The sequence below is a fragment of the Nylanderia fulva genome, unplaced genomic scaffold, assembly GCF_048542155.1.
Source record: "Nylanderia fulva isolate GAGA-0341 unplaced genomic scaffold, ASM4854215v1 Scaffold23, whole genome shotgun sequence".
NCBI lineage: Eukaryota > Metazoa > Arthropoda > Insecta > Hymenoptera > Formicidae > Nylanderia > Nylanderia fulva.
In genome coordinates this window covers 2436201-2455627 of record NW_028190293.1, presented here as the reverse complement: position 1 = coordinate 2455627, position 19427 = coordinate 2436201, and the positions used below count along the sequence as shown (strand labels likewise).

Sequence of the window (19427 nt, the reverse complement as noted above, 5' to 3'; positions counted from 1 at the left end):
TGATCTGCCATAAAGTCATTTCATAACCCATCCCGAGGGTTAAGTACCCCTCGAGTCCCAAATCCCGAGTTAAGCACGAACCCACCGAGAGCTTCAAACTTTCACGACACGATCTCCAACCTCTTTCCTTCCTCGTTCCGCTTCTTCCCTTCCGCGGCGTTATCTTTCGACAATTAAAGCTACAAGGATGATACTCGCTGAAAAGTTACGCGAGAAACGGTCGATTATTTCTACGAATTGTGGCGATACCCTAATAAGTTCTCTCGAGCTTATCTTGCAATAAATAAATGTATTTGAATTTTACAAAATGACATATTTTACAAAATGTTTTAATCTTTTTCAGAAAATGTGATTAAAGATTTAATAAAAGTTTAGATGGCATAGTTCGATTTTTTAAATATTAAGCTTTACATTTATATTAAAATAATAATTATTATAATTTATAAAAAATATGAGAAGAATATTTCTTCAAGAAATTGGCAAACCTTCGTTCGCAGATAACGATGCATCAATTTTTCAATTCGACGGTGTGATAGTGCGATTGAGATTTTCATACCTACGATTAATCTCGATGCTGACGTCCAACATTATTACGCAAACTTGCGAAGCTAAATAAAATTGTGCATAAATTATAGGCCGTCTTGTAACGCGTTCGCGACGCAACGAGTTTCCTGGGTAGCACAAGGCGAAGAGAAAAAAAAACACGGTGACACTTGCGACTCGGAATTAAAAAGTAATAGCTTGTTATAAATCAAATGTCTTGTCAGCGGGTGTGGCGGCCGGTCTTTAAGCTGCCGCTGAGAAAAAGAACGGGGGGGATGGGGGGAGGGGGAGGGTGCAGAGGCGAAAACCCTTTCGTTAATTGCGCATCGCAGATGCCGGGCCGTTGCACGCGCTCTTTACGAGCCGCTCTTTCCCTCGGTGCAAACACAGACACGAAGGGGTGAGCGAGAGACTGTACGCGGAGAGAGAAAAGCCGAGCTTCTTTGTGTTCTCCGGAGAAAAGTTCCTCGCGCCGTAAGCTCCGAAAGTGTCTTTAAAAGCGATTACGACCGTGCCTCGTAATCGTAACACGATCCGTTTACCGCGCCGAGAAGAAGAACAGGAATTAGAACGCGTTCGACAAATTCCGTATAGCAGAAGAGTCCGTCGCCAAATTCCAAACGACTTTGGAAGACTGTAATTAAACGACGAGCCTCGCGTGCTCGAACGAGATTTCGACTCGGCGGTGATAGTCTTGTCACGACTTGAATATTTTTCCTATCCACTATTCGTGGGTTTCGTTGAATCTCCAATTAACCGAGATTTTATCCGATAATCGACGCGTACGGCTTCGTTCAATTCATAATCTTAGTTTTACTTTTCGGAAGAAGAAACGAGACACAGTGGCAAATATACATAAAATAATGTATTTATTATAATACCCCACTTCGCTACAGCGATTAACATTGATTTAACACAACTTATACCGTAATTCTATGTAATTATGTATTTCCACACTGAGACACGATGCCTGGCTGCGACTGGATTTTTCTGGAGAACGATTGCTTGCAGGAGGACGATGCGAGACACAACTCTGTAAGCTAAAACACAAAGGCACTTCTTATTTTTCTCATTGATGATTCTCGAAATGTCTGCCGACGCACGATTATTCTCGCATCTCTCCGCGTAAATACGGAATCGTTAATATTTCGTTTGCGAACGTCGGTGACGCTTTAACTCATTACTGTCCCGTGCCACGATCCCGCCAAGTGGACACTCAAATAAAGATAAATAAAAGCGCGCGAGATCGAGCAGTTACGAGATGTCGTCTTTGGGGAGTCTACGAGAGAGAGCCAGGGGATATCTAAAGCGAGAGATCTCTTCTTCGCGAAGAGGAGACTGCTGGACGACGACGAAAGAAAAAGAGAGAGAAAGAGAGGAGCTGGTGGAACCCTGGAGAAACGTTATTAATTGGCTACACGATAAAACAGTGTTAGTCCCCATTCGCTGTCCTTCGGCTGGACCCCCCCTGGTTTCCTCTTAACATATGGGGCCACGCGACTTCTTCGCGCACGTGTGCGCGTATACGTTCGTACGTGTATCGCGAAGTTGGAGGTCCGATGAGAATTACGAGGAAAAAGAAATTCCGAAGGCGTCGTGCAAACCCGGGCGAACAACCCGTTTCGACCGAAATTCTTCGCGTCGCGAGAAACACGGGACCTCTAGTGTCTCTCGAGAAAAAAAAATCGATCGCGCGTCGGAAATTGTGTCTAACGTACAACTTAATTGGACAATTAAATTTTTTTTTTTTAATTTATTTCTTATCGAAATTATAAAAATGTTTGCTAATATTAAAATAGCATTTCAAATTATTTTATCAGACAGAGCCTAACAGTGTACGTATATACGTATATTCTCAGTTTTTAAGTGTGTGCATATTAATATTATTAAATCACTAACTGTAAAAATCAGCTGGCACGAGCCCGACATAAAAAATATAGTCCAAATACGATCAGTATTACAGAGATAAACGCTTCTGTACTGTTTCGAGATAGCGACAATAGAAGAATAAGAATTATATAGCCGAAAATAAAGTTTACCGTCCCTTTTTCATTCCCTCGTTTCCCTCGTTTTTATTTCTCTTCGTCAAAACACAATCGTTCACGGTTGATGTCATTCGCCAAAAAGATTTTATTTACGTAGCATTTATTCTTAATTTATATTAAATATACAATAAAAACTAATAAAATTAAATTAAAATTTAATTCTGCTAATTTATACGAATCTATCTAATATCGGTTTAAGTAATATGATGCGTTACAGAATTAATTGAATCTGGTATATTTTTTATCACGTTACACTTTATGTTGTAACTAATTAAACATTTTTTACCGCATAATATACAATGTTACAAGTTTATCTTTGCTTACAACCACATCTATTTTCTCTAAGATAGCAACTCTAATCAAGTCCAAAGAAAATCTCTCAGTAAGGGAAGAAACAAGAGCAAGTACCGTGTAAAAAGACTCTTATCTCTTATCAAGGTTTCGATATTATGCCTCGTCAACATATACCTTCCTTATTCGCGTGCAAGCGTTTCGGACTCGCCGACAATTTCTCGTCTCATCTATCAAAGCCATTTTCCTTTTATTAACGTGCTACTAATTAAGGAGCGCGTCGCAGAAACGAGTGACACGAGACGCGCAAGATGTGCACGATAATATATACGCGGTCTAGTAGGATTTTTACATGGAAAATAGACGGATAGCACGCGGAGAAGAGTCGCCAGGGGAATATTCGAGATCCGCCGTTCTCTTATCTGCTTGTATCTTTCAGCCCCTTATAGGCTCTTTCTCTGTCTGTCATCCTCTTTTTCCCTCTTTCCGTTTCTCCATCGTGCTCTTCCTTTTACAATGACTTTTAGTTCCTTTGCTTCACTCGTTACACTCGGTGTCGATGGGGTACATACATATATCGCGTGTGTTTGGTACCCCTATCGTTTCTCTACCTCTTCTCTATTTCTTTTTCTCTCTCTCTCTCTCTTTCGTCTTTTTTTTCCCTCTTTTATATCGATGCCTGCATCCGTTCGCTGTTGTTGTTGCTGTTGTTGTCCCTCCCGAGGATGAGGGAGTGCGCACGAGGGCTATGGGCCATAAGGGCTAACAAGGCGATTACTCATACCTTCCATAAGAAGAAGTTACAAGCGGCTTCGAAGGTTTATTGCGGCAAATGGCGAAATTTGTACCTTGCTAACGATTTGACCGTCCTTTTTGCTCCTGTCATCCCCTTCTCTCTCGTTCTTTTTTTCATCCTCCTCCATGCATCCCTCGATATGCGCGACTCTCGTGATTTAGCGCTCGATACATGTAATTATGCGTCGAACATCGACGTATTTTGAAACCGAGTGACACCGACCTATCGATCGCGGAGAAACCGCGAACCGTATTTTATCGTTATCGACGTTTCTGAAACCCGCGAACGAAACCCGAAACGCGACCTATCAAATATTTGTACAACGTATATCAATCAGCTGTCGAGACATTTCTAGTTCTAGAAATTTTAATAAATTTTTTTACATCCAGAAACATACAGCCAAGAAAAAAATATTAAGCGAGACAATTTCTCTAACTATGAAAATCAAAGAAAATGTTCTAATTTCCTAAATAATCCTTGATTTGAATTTTAAATGTCAAAATCAATAAAAATGACTAATAAGAGCCAGACACAAAAAATTATTTTTAAATTCCTCTACACATTTACATAAATCTTTTATTTTTATATAAAATAAATAATTTTGCACCTAACCGTCTGGCTCTTACTTTTTATATATATATATTATATATATCTGATTTTGTATTTATATGTCAGAGCATTTTCGATCTATCATTTGAAATGACAAGGTAGGATTTGTCGAGAAATAAAAATATATCTCACCTCAAATCCGACGATATTGTCGAGTCCGTTCGAGTGTCCTGACTGCGCGCGATCGACAGACGACGCGTTCCGGACGTCCCAAAAACCTTGACGACCGATCCTTGACGGCTGATTCGGAGGCCCCGACTTAGTTTTCGGCGGCTCTCTCTCTCTCTCTCTGGCAGTCGGGGAGGGGGGAGGTCCATCGTCGAGTTCGGTGGATCCGAAAATGGGTCCGGGGGATGATCGGCAATCCGAGGGCAGGAAACTGCAATTTCGCAAAGTAGGGCCTTAGGTTGGGATCCGTCTTTATTCCGAGGTCAAATTCGCGGCTCGCTTGTGTCGAGGAAGGGACTCTCTCTCTCTCTCTCTCTCTTTCTTTCTCCCTTTTATCTCTCGATCTTGTTCTTTTCTCTTCATATATGTTCTCTGGCCGGCCTACGGCAGCTCGAGCTCCGGCAAGCTCTAATTAGATTTTAAGTGAGAAATTGAGCCTGCCGGCAATTTTAAGGAAGCCGAACACACCGCCCTGATTAATATCATTATGCGCGTTCGCTTGTTACACCGTAGGGCCCACGAGATGGAATCCGCGGATATACAGGTAGGTCCAAAACCCTTTTGTTATATAACTCACCACAGTTTACTATTCAATCAAATCGACTTGAAATCTTCATTCAAGATATAGTGCAATCGCTATTTTAGATTATTTCTTTCGAAAGTGATCAGTTTTCTATAAATCCCTATCATGTTTTCATTCTATGTATTGCGAAATTGTGTTTTACTGTATAATGAGAAAACAGAAAAATATACTAACAAAATACGATATTAAAAATCCACATTTCGATCGCTGAAAAATCTTAACGAGTCGTTTTGCCGTTTTTGTTATAAATGAACGAGACAAATGTGATTCTTGGAGCGTGCTATATCAAAAAATGCAGCGGCTCTTACGCATGGTCAAGATAGCCGAAGGACGAGAGGCGGAAGAGAAGCTGCAACGAAGAAAGACCCGCCGAACCACTGGGGAGAGGAAGGAAGATATGCCATTACAAACACTTATTTTCGAACGATCGCGCGCGATGGTGCCACGGAAGGAGAACAACTTGCAATTATCATTGTTACACGGGATGCATCGCCTGCATCGAACGGTCACTTTTTTTGCTTTTTCACCGCGAACTTATTCTCTTTCTCTGCCCATAGGCGATGCTAATTTTTGCGTTTTGAGAAAACAAGACCCATTGTCCGCGATCGCCTCGTTCGCCCGACACGCGAATCGTGCAGATCAAAACGTAAATTTCACGCGCGTGCGTTAAAAAATTTTAAATAATTGCACGTGAAGAAAAGAAAATTAGAAATAAGTTACGAATCAAACTCTCTGCGATTTATTGCGATTATATCATTATTAGTGAAAGATTATTAAATAAAATTTTTAAGTGTTCTTTATAATAAATCTCTCTTCGAATAAATATCGACACCTTCTTTCTTCCTTCGTGCTTGCAAAAATCACGAATGCAAACGTGAAAGAATCAGAGAGAATCGAGAGAACCTGTCACCAAAACAACACGTACAAATGTGATGTTAAATATGCATAACTGGCGCTATATTGCTACACGTTTGCTTTAATGATAGCCGACTGGATGTTACAAAAAGGGTGTGCTGTAACAGATTATATATATTATCTAATCGCTTAAGTAGCACGTAATCATTAAGATTATATTAATTATATTATTATCAAGTATAATCGCACGAACGGATGGATTAGAAATTGGCCTGAGAGAGTCGTTGTTGTTTTTTGTAATGAAATAGTGAGTTCGTATTATTAGCGCGATTCAGCGGTGGAATATTTTTACATAAATCTTCATCTTCAACGTAATCGACGTGTGCGGTTGCACAGCGGTCCTGTTACTGTTGAATGTCGATGACGCTGTCGTTAACGCTGGACGATCCAAATCATTAGTCTCGGCAAAGTGCCGTCATTAGCACAGCATTAAATGGTTATTAAGGCGTGCATGCCGGAAAAATGTGATCTCTCTCTCTCTCTCTCGGACGAATAAATTAGACGAGGGAAAAAAACCGACGCGTTTACTATTAATCACCAGACACGCCGTTAGCGTCGCGCATCGTTTTATATCGATTTCTAATTCAGTGCTTTTGGTGCCGTTTGCTCGTCATATTGTGATAGTTTAACGACATAACATTGGCTGGCACACCGGTTTTGTGATTGATGTATATAAATAAAAATGGATGTACAAATATCCGGTTTGTTCGTTCGCACTAATTAAGCCTCGAAGTTTGACAGGCCTGATTAAAATTCGTATAATCTAAAAAAACTGCCTGACAAAAATATTACAATATAAATCATATTAACGCGTATTACAAACTCTCTCGTTAGAAGAGAATTTTAGAGTTCTCTAAAGCGAGTATCCTCGAAATCTTGACATTTCGAACGTAGCGACTTAATGACGGGTCGCGAACAGTGTTATACATCATCGAAGCGATTTTTCCGAATGACAGCCACCGGCGATTACGTAAATGCCATTACGGAAGCAACGTGCGTGCCTCCGGTTTATTTCGTAAAAGAGAAGCATAATGAATGGTGGCGCGGTCGGATAGACTTTACCCTTCGAACGACGACGATCATAGGCGCTATTCATCAGCTGCGCTCTTTTACCACCGGCGTGACGTGCCGTGGCTAATGGGACCTTTAAAAGCGCCGGACAGCGACGATAATCCCAACGTTCCACTTCACGGCCGCCCTTCCACGCGCACGATTTCCCGAAATCTCGTACGAGCGTCACGCGTGTATCACCTGTCGCGCACGCAAGCGCAAAAAAAATATGTTAGCATGCAGGTAGCATAACTCCACCGATGGCTCGGTGAGGTTTGACCTACGTGTCGATCTTTTTTTATTTTTCTTTTTTTTTTTTAGAAACATACGCCGAGCTCTTCTGAATAACTTTTGCAGACCATTAGCGCGAATGTAATGAAATGTTAATCTAGCTTCTTCTCAAACTATTTTTAACAAATAAAGTATACTTCCTAAAGTCTTTTGACAAAGTTGCTGAAACTTGAGTTTGATTCAATTTTATATAAACATGTCGATTTATGATATTTCTATCTCTTTTTCTCCGCATTTTCTGCACTTTGATTCTAAGTACGAGATCTCGTGCAGATTACGAGGTCTCATAATGAAGTTGTTAACGCAGCGCGAGCTGGGTTATAGCCCCTCAAACTTAATGCGAATAAATCAGCAGTTATAAAATATTACACGTATGAAGGATTTATTACGTAGAAATAATTATATAATTTAACACGTTCAATGGCGCATAAATTTTGCGTGACTCGCCGCGTGGTCGCGCGAGAAAAAATTAGTTATGCATAATTCTCTTATATTCTTGTCGGTCAGCGCTAATTCACGTGGTGTTAAACGCGTGTTAATTAATCCGGTAATATTAATACTTAAGGGAGTAGATAAACAAATAGCGGTAATAGAGAGGCTTTGAATTTAATCCGTTGCGCAGTTGAATAATGATAAATAAACGACAGTATGTGATATATAGAGAGACGGACGTCTTGTGTATCAAGTAGTTCGTTCCTCGAACGCGGCTAAAAAATGAGCCAGGAGGTGCCCACTTAGCTGGCTTAATTAATGACCGAATCCATCATCGGGACGTTCCCACAATGAAGCAGAAGAGCTTCTGCCACCCTACGAGCAAAGCCTGCGCGCAACTCTTTTTTTCTCGACTACCGCCTCTTTTCACGCATATTGCCAAGTAGACAAAACCGCGACGCAACTGGCTGCTGGCCAGTCCACCTTTCCAGAACGAAGGCCTCCGCCATCCTCGCCTATAACGGTCGCACGGAACCGTTTCAGGAGGCTGAACTCGATTTCTAAACTGGATTTTGACAACACCTTGAAGAAACATCTCGAAACGAGGGTAAAAAGCGCGAGCCCCTCCAACTGACGGCGAAATCGCGACGCAATTTTCTTTCGGTGAGAAAGACCCCGTGCGAGAGTTATCGATCCATGACATTGGCCGAGCCATTAACTAATAATCGGGCAAAATCGGAAAAGATCGGGGCAGGCACGATTCCTCGGTAAATTCATAATTACACCTTCGACCGTTCAAGAAATCTAGAATTAGCGAGGTCCACACGCGCAGAGACTGGATGAAAGTCGGACGTATCAGTGTCGCGAGATCGTCGTCTTCGGAGACTATCAAGTCATCAGAGCGGCAGGAGCGCGTGCAGGAGGCGGCCGATGATAAATGATACGTTGAAATCTAGCTGTGGTAGCACGGCTGGAACCGCGCGCTGGAACGACGATGCGGCGTGAAACTTCCTCCTCGGACGAGAAGTGGAGGAGAAGGGGACGAGAGGAAAGAAGAGGAAGAAGAAAAAAAAAGTCGAGAGAAGAGAGAGAGTCTGGGACGAGCGACGAGAGCTCATCCCGCGCTGCTCTGCCTCGTAGTGACCGGTAACCGGTGCTGACCGGTCAGCATCGGAGAGAATCCCAGAGAGCGAGAGCCAGTCTTGCAGAGTCCCGAAGGCTAGAACTCCTAGGGAATCCAAGCAAAACCGGTCCAGTCGGATCCGGAGCACCCGCTGGTCAGTCCGGGCTGCCGACTATCCTCTACCTGATCTTCCTTCTTCTCATCGTTTCTCTCGCTCTCTCTTTCTTGCCTTCTCCGAACGACCACCTTGTTGCCTCGGAACACTCGACCGCGTCTCTTCACCGCCTGTAAAAGCATTGTGGACAAGACGGAGAAGAACCTGAACACGCCCCACCGACTGTCGAAAATCGATATTTCGTGCAATTATTCGCACGACGCGCCAAAGGGAATTTCGCAATAGTCTTCGTCTTGTCGTCGCGTCTATTCCGCGATCGGATGTACGAGGCGGATTCTCCGCTTGCTGTCGTGCAAAGCGATATTCTTACGTAATGGAAAAACATTCAAGGAGGCAGAGAGAGAGAGAGAGAGAGAGAGAGAAGAAGAGAGAGAATCTTTGCAGTCTGCGGGATTTTAAAATACCAACCATATGACGGATGCGACTCGAACTAACTCTTCCTTTCACTCCTTCGTCGTTGCTGACAGGATATATTTTTTGCTCGCGCCAAGTTGCATTGTTTAAGTGCACGCGACAAAATCTACTTCCTTTTTATATGCCATATATATTTGATATAATTACGTTAGGCTCTTATCCTAGAAATCAATATTTTTTACGCGTCATGTAATCATGCTCTTTTTGAAAAAAAAACTGGTGATCTTCGGTAAGATTTGGACTTCCGATTTAAAAAAATTTCACTGTATCTATTAGTACATCAACATCCCTTAACAGATAATAGATAATCCGCTAATCATCGATGTCGAACACTTCTGAACAATGACACGACAACACGGTGGTATGTGCGAGATAACAAACGTCAAAAGATGATATCTTGAGGTATTTACAGACAAAAATATCGAGCGTCGTGGACATCGATGACGTGATTACTATGGAACGTCGACGTCGCCGTCATCGTAAACTCACGCCCGTGACGAATCGCCCCTTGAACTATGCGGAGGACGACAGTTCCGTTTTGTCTCGCTCTCTTTCTCACCCAAGGCTCTGTGCCGAGAAGACGACAAAAGGGCCACCGGTGTGTAAGAACGAGCCGCGTGACCCTTCGAGGGCATCGTCATGATCGATTCTACGATCGATCTGTCACCATTAGATTCCAAGGTGGGAGATTCTCGCACGCTCAAAAAAAAAGAGAGAGCAGCTTTCTGCGTAGTTGTTTTATCGCACCAATAGCGGCACCCTATGATAGCGCGACACGGTTGTCGATACTTTAATTATTTATTTAGAATGTTCCAGTTAGACCGGATCTCTTCGTAACGATTTCGCAGCGACGAGAGTCGCGCGAACATGATATGGAATATCGCAGCAGGCCACGCGCGTAATTCCAAAGCTCGGGAAAGGTGCGTAGGTAGTTGGCTATTTGCGTGCTCGATACATTCCTGGCGAAGACTGTACGATATTAACTCAAGTTCGCGTAAATTAGAAGCGAACGATGATACGGTCGAGAAATACGTGGGCTCCATATCTAGGAAACTTCCTCGCGCGACCGAGCTCACGTAGAAAACAACCGAGTGAGAGAGAGAGAGGAAAAAAAGATGATCGTAGAACCAAGTAAAGCGAAAATCGGAGTCGCTTAACGAAGGATAATAAAGACATCGATGGGTAACGATAAAGCGCGAAACGAAGCGATGAGCTGTTAAGTTATCGCAAAGTTATCCGCACCGAATCCCGCGTCTCTCTTGGCTCTGAACTCTCTTTTTAATCTTTAATCAGTTGATCGCGATCGGTGTATCTCACTTTCGCGGACTCGCATAGCGGAAATCTTACACCGGACTGTTGTTTTTCCGCGGACGAGCAGTTTTGCGATCAAATAAAATGTTAGAACGCAATAAACTCTCACAGTCTCTCTCTCTTTTCGTCGAAACGGTTGTTACATATGTAGTTTATAGTAACGATTTTTCTGTCAGATATCGCGAGATCACACGTTGTTATTATCACGAATAAACGTGTGTAATATGCAATTCTACATTATAAGTTATATAATTTATAATTTATAATTCTCCCGATTGTATAAATCTTTCTGTATTCATTTCGGAAATTCCGGAGACAATTTCTTTGTAGCACAAGTCGATTGAAATACGCCTGACCTTACTATATCGTGACATGATTTATGTCCCATGACTGAATTGCAGGAACAGGTTGGTTGTCGAAAATTATCCAAGAAGCACGTATTCCTTTAGAAAGTGGGAAAACACAAAACTTTTTACCTGGGTCGAACTACCGTTCGAAGAATCGAAAAAAGGAAGGGCGGAACACCGGAAGCCACGGGGCAGGGAACCAACGTCCTGAGCTCTCTCTCTCTCTCTCTCTCTTCTAGACAATTCGTCGGATTCCGAGCGATAGACACCTCGCTGGCACGCTCGAGTTCTCGCAGCGCAGCATTCGAAAAGGATCGTGCCGAAACGGTATACTCGTAGGATTACGCGTCCCCTTCGTCTCCCCCCTTTCTCCCCCCCCCTGCTACCCTCTGGTTCCCCTACACCACCGCGACTCGTCTCACCTCGTCTCATCGAGTCGAGCTTCTTCCTCTCCTTGGAGCTCGACCACGACCACGCCATCGGCACGTACATGAAAACTTTTACACAAACGCTCGCCGACGTGGCGAGAGATACCCCTTGCTCCTCGATGGAAGCTCGAGCTTCTCTCTCTCTCTCTCTTTCTCTCTCGGGGCACGATATGAGGCCCAGCGAGAAGGCCCCGGGCCGAGAGCGGTCGCTCCCTTTGAACTTTCCTGAAGTTTCGCTCACGCTAACCAGAGGTTCTCAGAGACAGCTCTACGAGAAGCTGTCAGTGAAGCCGAGAGAGTGGCCAGCAGCTCTTTAACGCGCTATTGTAATGTCCATTATTATTTAAATTCGCCTTGTTTGACCCTCATACTTTGTCGTCCGCAGCCCATAGTTCATCGGTGGCGATGTGTATCGCAGAAAATAATGTTTAAACACAACAGAGGCAGACCAAAGAATCAAGAATTAAGGAAAACACTCGTCGCGAGGGAAACATTTCTATTATAATGAAAAAAGAAATTGCAAGAAGAAAAATTAGAAATTCTTTCGTTTAAAGGAATAATCCTTGACGAGCTGAATTTTTTTATATTCCCGACATCTTAACGAGGCATAATTAAGCGGCGAAAGGTAGGAAACGATCATCGATACTGGTGAGTATAGCAGCCACTGACACGGTAATTACCGCTATTACATCCTACCGAACGTCGTATTTAACGGATAAACGCCATTCGCCTACTAATCGCGCGAGAAACCCATTGATCGATCACATTCGATGCATCTCGTGTTACGTTTCGCCTCTATGCAGTCCTTTTTTCAAGGCTATTACACTTTCCACGGAATTTCTCGTAATGGTCGCTCGAATATCTGCGACTCTCGTTACGGTTATTGTTACGGTTACGTAGTCGATATTAAAATCAATATTCCAGAGATTTAGATCTATCGGCGCTAAGGTTTTTCATCGAAACTGTGATCGCCAAAATAATTGTTTGACAAAAAGTCTATATTATTTATGGCACACAAAACAATATATATGCTTAATTTATATCAAACATATGCTTAGGCAGAATTATTTCTTAATTTTCTCTCTGATAAATATTTTGTCGACAAAAACGATATGATTGCCCTGCGTTCTCTTTATTCCTATATATCTCTCATGAAGGGATCCAGGTAAATGCACCGAATGCGTTTACCTTCCATGTAATCCTGTAAGAGCCCCTTAGTACGCTCCGCGAACTCCATTGTCACGCGATCTTAACTTCTACGGATTATAAACTGTTTTTTTTATTTGGTATTAGTGTTTTGCTCACTACTTTGTCTCCTTCTCTCGCACAAATGACCCCTGCTGCGCGAGCTAGGCTTTGGTTTTTGTTCCATAAATCCGATGAAACGCCAGTTGCAACGTTGCCACTGAAGACGTCGACGGGAAAAGGAATTTTCCCGTGCTCTCGACAATTAAAATATTTGTTCGAGTTTTAAACTAAAGGTGTACGAGAAACCTACGTAGATTCTCACATGGGCAAGGTTCGAAACAAAAAAAATTGAATTCGTCGATATATCGCTTTTGATTTCGACTAGCGTAAATCTCAAGCTCGCAAAACAATCGGATATTTTATTATAAAAAATAATCTTTTATACTTTTAATAACCAATAATATTTTAAAGTGTTTGCGAGCAATATAGCAGCTATCGTTTGAGCAATATTTCGCAAACGGCCGGCTCTCGCGTGCCGAGACGCATGTTATGAACGGCCGTAAGAATTTTTTTGGCAATAAATATCCTTCGGTGCGAGCTTTATCACGACATGTACCAGCAAAAAGGATAAAAAAAAACAGGAATATCGCGAGCGCATACATCCCTTTTGCCTTGGACCGGCGCGATGCATGGATAAAGCTGGATCCATAATTCCTCTTTCTCTTTTCCCTCTTGCACGTACCATCCGTAATTAATGAACACCATGTAGAATAGGGAGAATTATTGCATGGTTTACGGGCGCGGGTTCTTCTTTTGTGGAAAGACCGAGATTGAAATCGTGCCCACGGATACAAGCAAATTTATGCTCGTTCTCGTAATACGGAAAAAGGAATGAATCATCGAAGCCACGTGATCGGCTACCGCGAATAATCGAATCCTTTTTTATCAATAACCGAAATTGGCTATCGCAAAATTATATATATGTAATTGTTGAAGTAAAAAATGGGCTTAAGATTAGAGCCATGTATCAGTTGAGATACTTGGATTAAAATACGGTATTTCTGAAACTATTCGACTCAATGATTTAGAGGAAATACATAAATATTTCTTTTTCCGTTTGATGTTACGCATCACTTGAGAGCATGTCGATATCTTGCATAAATTTAATTTTTATTGTTACAGGAGTCCCAATCTACAAAGTCCTCATCGAACTGGCGCACCAGAGACAATTTGTATATATTCGACGTTTCAATTAAAACATCATCTCGCGGTCGTTTATGGTCGTGTTAAGAAAAAGTGGCACCTTTCGGAACCAGACGATCCGGACGGTTTTCCGTCCGTCACTAGACTTGGACAGCTGCGTCGTGGACCCCCGTAAACGACTAACGGGGCCCCATCATAGCGCAACGTGGATGAAACTACGAGGATGTGTGCTATCGAGAGAAAGAGAGAGAGAGAGAGAGCTCGCGCGGACAAAAACTATGGATCGCGCACAATGGTCACATTGTGACGGGTGTATCCACAAAAGGCGTCGATCGAAGCGAGAACAGCCAGCGTCGGCATCGTGCCAAAAATCGGCTCGGAAAGCTGGCGAAACGCGCGTGCTCCATCATTCCACATCGGGGAGAATGTAGCAAGGGGACACCCGGTAGCCGCCGATGACATATACATCGGCTCTCCTTAACAGTAACATTTATATAACAGATACGTTTTTTTTTATATCAATTAAGGAGACGTAAGAAAAAACCCAGCCGGTTTTCGTTTTTTAATTGTGCGTTGCGTAATCGAGATTAATAAGATCGTCCGTTTCTCATATCACACAACAGCGATAAAATTATATATAGCAAGTCAAGGTAACGGGAAAGAAAAATTGATTAATGGTTAAATAATAAGGAATGACAAAAAACGCGAAATTAATTGCGATCTCGGGCTCTTTCTGAAAATTATATTAAAGATCAACGGCAAGGATATATTGGCGTTATCGTGAACCTGAATTAATTTCTATTTAATTATATGCCGGTAGAATGCGCTCTTTTCGTGGAACTAGCTCGACGCACATATCCAGAGAGACGTAGGGAAAAGTAATTTGCGGAAATAAGCATGAAACATGCTGGCGGCCTAATCAGGAAAGTCTACTATGTTTATAGAAGGAAATGTCACGCTTACGTTCTCGCAATTACATTTCACGGAATATATTTCCGAGAGCTCACACATAATTCGAAACTATGATAACAGCGGAATGAAACTGACTTACAATTTAGCTTTTGTCTTGCGAATCTTGCGAATTTATATATAAATATTATAAAAGTATAAATTAAGTTAATATATTATAAAAATACGTTATTTAATTTTTTGCGTAAATATTAAATTAATTAATCATATTATACTGTTATAATGGGAAATATTCTACAGATTAATCAAAAGATCTCCCGTGTTATCACAATAATCATTTATTATTAGGTGAAGATCAAATTAATTATGCATATTATAAAGTAAAATTAACAAGTCATGCATTTTTTACGCAACGCAAATGACGAAACAACGGCGAGAAACAGCAGCCTCGCTAACATAAATCGCTAAGCAACGATCGGCGCGGAAAATCACCGGCGCGAAACTACCGCGCGAGACCGCAGTCAATTAATCTAAGGACGCGATTCCTCCGCTTGCAACTTTATCGCCGGTGTTGTGACTCACGACGATCTTCGTCGCACGCTATTGCACGAGTCACGAATCCGCAATGAGTCTGAGTATACGATCCTTGGTCACGGAAGATCGCCCGGGAAACCGCGAGAGATCTCAAGAAAGGTATTCCAAGCCTTCGCTTGTGCACGAGAATGTCGATAATGCTACTACGAGCCATCGTCGATCGTAAGACTTCATCTATTGTTAGTGAAAGGAGCGTAACCAAAATTTTTCAGCAAGTACCAAAAATATAGTAGATAAGTCTTCAGGGCGTCCAGCAGACTCAATGAAAAAAATTCCCTGGCTTTTTCAGATTTTCTAAAACCAGAAATTAATTTTTTCCCTGACTTTTTAATATTATTTTTTCCAAATATATAATTTGCATATATCTAAATGAAAATCAATTAAATGTTAAATCATGAAATCCTTGAGATTTTTTGGTCAACAATGAAAAGGTTCGGAAGTTAAAACAGAAATTAAAATCGATTATACAATCTGCATTATGCTATTATATTAAACTATTTAAATAATTGCCTTTTTTATTTATATTAAGTATATCAAATTTTTTAGTTTTGTCTCTATTAAACACATTGAAATAAACTAACGCGACGATGAAAATATTGAAATTAACGAACCCGCTATGTAGATGAATCGATTTTTAACAACACAGAAATTTAGCGTGCTGGGAGTCAAAGAAAAGTTATATTTATAATTATGTAATAAAAAATTTCAAATTACAGAGTAACAAATATAGAATAATGTGAAACAATCCAGATAAATAATAAAATTTCCTTACTTTTCACTGACAATTCCAGATTTATAAAATTCCCTGACAATACCCCGGACAATTTGCAGAGTTCCCTGACCGCTAGACACTCTGGTCTTATAAATTTAATATATTGTAATAAAAAAATGATAAAAAATAAATTTAATAAATATAAATTTAAAGATATAAGACAGGCAATAAGAGCCAACTCACGGATGACAGTGCGTTATCCTAACGAAACTAAATTTTTCGTTAGGATTAAGTATCTGTGCACAATGCCTTGATGGGATTTAAATTTATATTTATATTACAGAGTCTTGTTAAACTCTAAATTTAATAAAAATAATAAATATACATTTTTATACCCGAGAAAGATTCTTGATAGTGAATTTTCGAGGTATGTTGTATTTGGAAAAAGTGCCGATGCGGCGCCGTGAATCGACGCGCGAACCCCACACATTCTCTGCCTCCCCCTATTTATAACGCAAACAAAGGTGACAAAGAGCCGACAGAACGGGGGGAGATGCACTCCCTTTCTCTCCGTGTTTTGCGCTAGTCGAGATAGAGCTTCTCTCACCTACTATATATACGTTACAGCCGCTAATGCCACCGGACAACAATGCGATCGCACGCGTCCGACCGCTAATTCCTCACGTTTTCTCTCTCGCCCCTCCTATTCCGATACATCAACTTCCAGTCGCCCTACACCTCGCGCAAAATCTGACTGTACCGAATCCGAAATTGGATTTCAGGAAAAGCCGCTGGGAGGTCCTTTTTTTCGCTCGAATCTCTCCATCTGCTCAACACGCTTCCATCTTCCGCGTCTTTCATTTCGTAAAACATATGTAAAAAATATGGAAGATTTTTTCAAGCATCTGTGATGCTGTGTGCACTACAAATATTTGCAAAATTTAACGTTGTCATGAATTAAAAGTTATAATCAAGTGACTTCGAAGATAGTTTTTTTCCTAATCCATAGACGTTAATTGCAAGTTTGTTGAACATATGATTTTTATACATCATCGAGAAAAAATAATCGTTGATGTAAAATAAAGTGCGAAAGCAGCGGAAAGTAGACGTCCAGAAAGTTGCGGAACGTCCATTGAAGGCCGACGCGCTTACAAGAGCTCCTATCGATGTGATGGAAATGCAAATTCTACGGCAAAGTCTCTCGAGGATAGATGCGAGAGAGCAAGGAAAGGGAGAAAGAGAAAAGAAGAGGTTGGCAAGTGTAAGAAATTGAGTTCCGGCGTAAGAAACTTGAGCACTCCCGGTAGTTTTCCTGTAACGCAAGGTCGACCGTTTCTCGTTATACGCAGAGAGACTTGTATAAAAGATGGTAAGGTATTTTTTGAAAAAGTAGAGCCAGGTGCATATGCTATACAATACACGCATCTCGCGAGCAAAAAAAAAAACGTTATAGATAAACAATCATGTGTCCTCCATTCGATATTTTAATCCTTAACTTTCCTAATTATCTTGTGCACTTTTAATAATATACAATATTAAGTTGTAAACGCAGAGAAAAAGCAGCCTCGTTAAATTACGAGTCGGCGATAATCGCGCAATCGCTCTCGTAAAAAGGAATGAAGATCGAAAAGGGGTTCAGAGGGAGAAAAAGAGAAGTCGCGCCTTTTTTTCCGCAGGTAAATATTTCGCCGCTATCGCGGTTTAGACACGATTTAATGGACGGCCATTAAATTTGTCGGCGCCCGGAATTCGTGCTCGATCTTCCTCCTCCTTTTAGGACACAGATAGGGGGCTCTGTCGGGGCCCGTTTATCGCCGCCACCCGGTACATTCGGTAGCCGGGTGTACGCCGATAGTGTACCTGCATCCGAGTGCCCCTCTCTCTCTATCTCTATCTCTCCCCCGGTTGGAAATTTGCATGGCATTTACATCCGATTGCGGCGCAACGCGGGCTGAAAGCGACGATCGCGGTCGCGGAAGGGGATGGAAAAGGGACGAGGGAGAGACCGAGGGGGTCCCTTCGCTCGGACGGAGGGTCAGGGACGAGTAGATGCACTTACGTCGGAATTAGACATTATTTTGCCACTTAACTCCGACGCGTGCACCGGCTACGTTTCAGCGACTCCTTCCGTCCAGCGAGCTGCGTTTCGCGCCGTAAGTGCTGTTTACGAGACGGACAAGTTAAAAAGGGACCGAGGGGTGCCGTGTCTCTCTCGTCGCTCGGCTAGGAAAAGGATCGTTTGCTCGGTAAACGATCCCGATTTCTCTATCCCGGCGATGTTTATGCACGAGTTGGCGTACTATAAAATATATATGTATATATATATATATATATATATATATATATATTCCTTATCTTGAAAGACGAGAAAAGAGACTCGTTTACACGTGTACGAATAGCTAATGTAAGCCTCGTCTATTTTATGAATTAATTTTTTTTTATTGCGATTTCGTAAAGAGCAATATGTAAGATGTTCCTTTTAGGATGCATCGTACATTAACATTAAGACAGGGTTAATTGATGGCACGTGGGTAGAAAAAAAATTATATAAATATGTATAATATTCCTTATTCATAAGAAGATATATTTACATAAGATTTAGAGACAAAACGAAAGATCACCGTCGCGTTGTCTGATGCAGAACCACTGGGTTTATGGGCGAAATTGACAGGTGCTGACAGGTAGTCGTAATTTTCTGCCCCGAGAGAGATTCCACGAGAGATCCAACCGCCGTAACGATATCGATAAATTCATTAAGCGCTTACACGTGTCCGGATCTTTCGTAATCATTTTTTCGCGCGTGCGCGTTACAAGGTCTGCAGGACGTTCCTTGCGCACGATAAAGATTACTCACTTCTTTTGAATCTGTGCAGTCACGCGATGACGCTAGAGCTCATCTCGAGTTGAATTCAACGCGACCTCCAAATTTCGTTCCAACTGAATTCATCGTAAGAATAATGCAGTTCCAAAAAGTTCGAGATCTCTATTCGTAAAAGTTTTGTAAAAGAGATCGAAAATAATTACACGTGTTGAAAAAAAATGTGTAAAAAACAAATAATAATGTTATATTAATGGAAAAAAATTTGCAAGTTTGAAGAAGAAGAAACTCTGTTATATGTTACTGCATTTCTAATTGTAAGATTAAGAACTAACGTGTGCAACATATTTACGCGCACACGTACACACACACGTGAAAGCACTCTCCGGGATATCCGAATGAGCACTCAAGGTAAAAAAAAAAAAAAAACCGCGGGGTCAGGGTCATAGGTGCAGTTACGACGGAATTGGACATTATTTTCA

The 19427-nt window shown here is 41.6% G+C and overlaps 1 long non-coding RNA gene and 1 pseudogene across 1 annotated transcript in view; one reads left to right on the top strand and one right to left on the bottom strand.

Moving 5' to 3' along the window:
- The window catches only part of LOC114931760 (uncharacterized), a 92322-nt gene extending 77286 nt beyond the window's left edge, over nucleotides 1–15036 (top strand). The window contains exon 4 of the long non-coding RNA XR_003819753.2: nucleotides 13892–15036. This is a non-coding gene — a long non-coding RNA (uncharacterized LOC114931760). The remainder of the gene's footprint in view (nucleotides 1–13891) is intronic.
- Nucleotides 1394–9143, bottom strand: LOC114931711 (uncharacterized; annotated as a pseudogene).
- Nucleotides 15037–19427: the final 4391 nt, after the last annotated feature.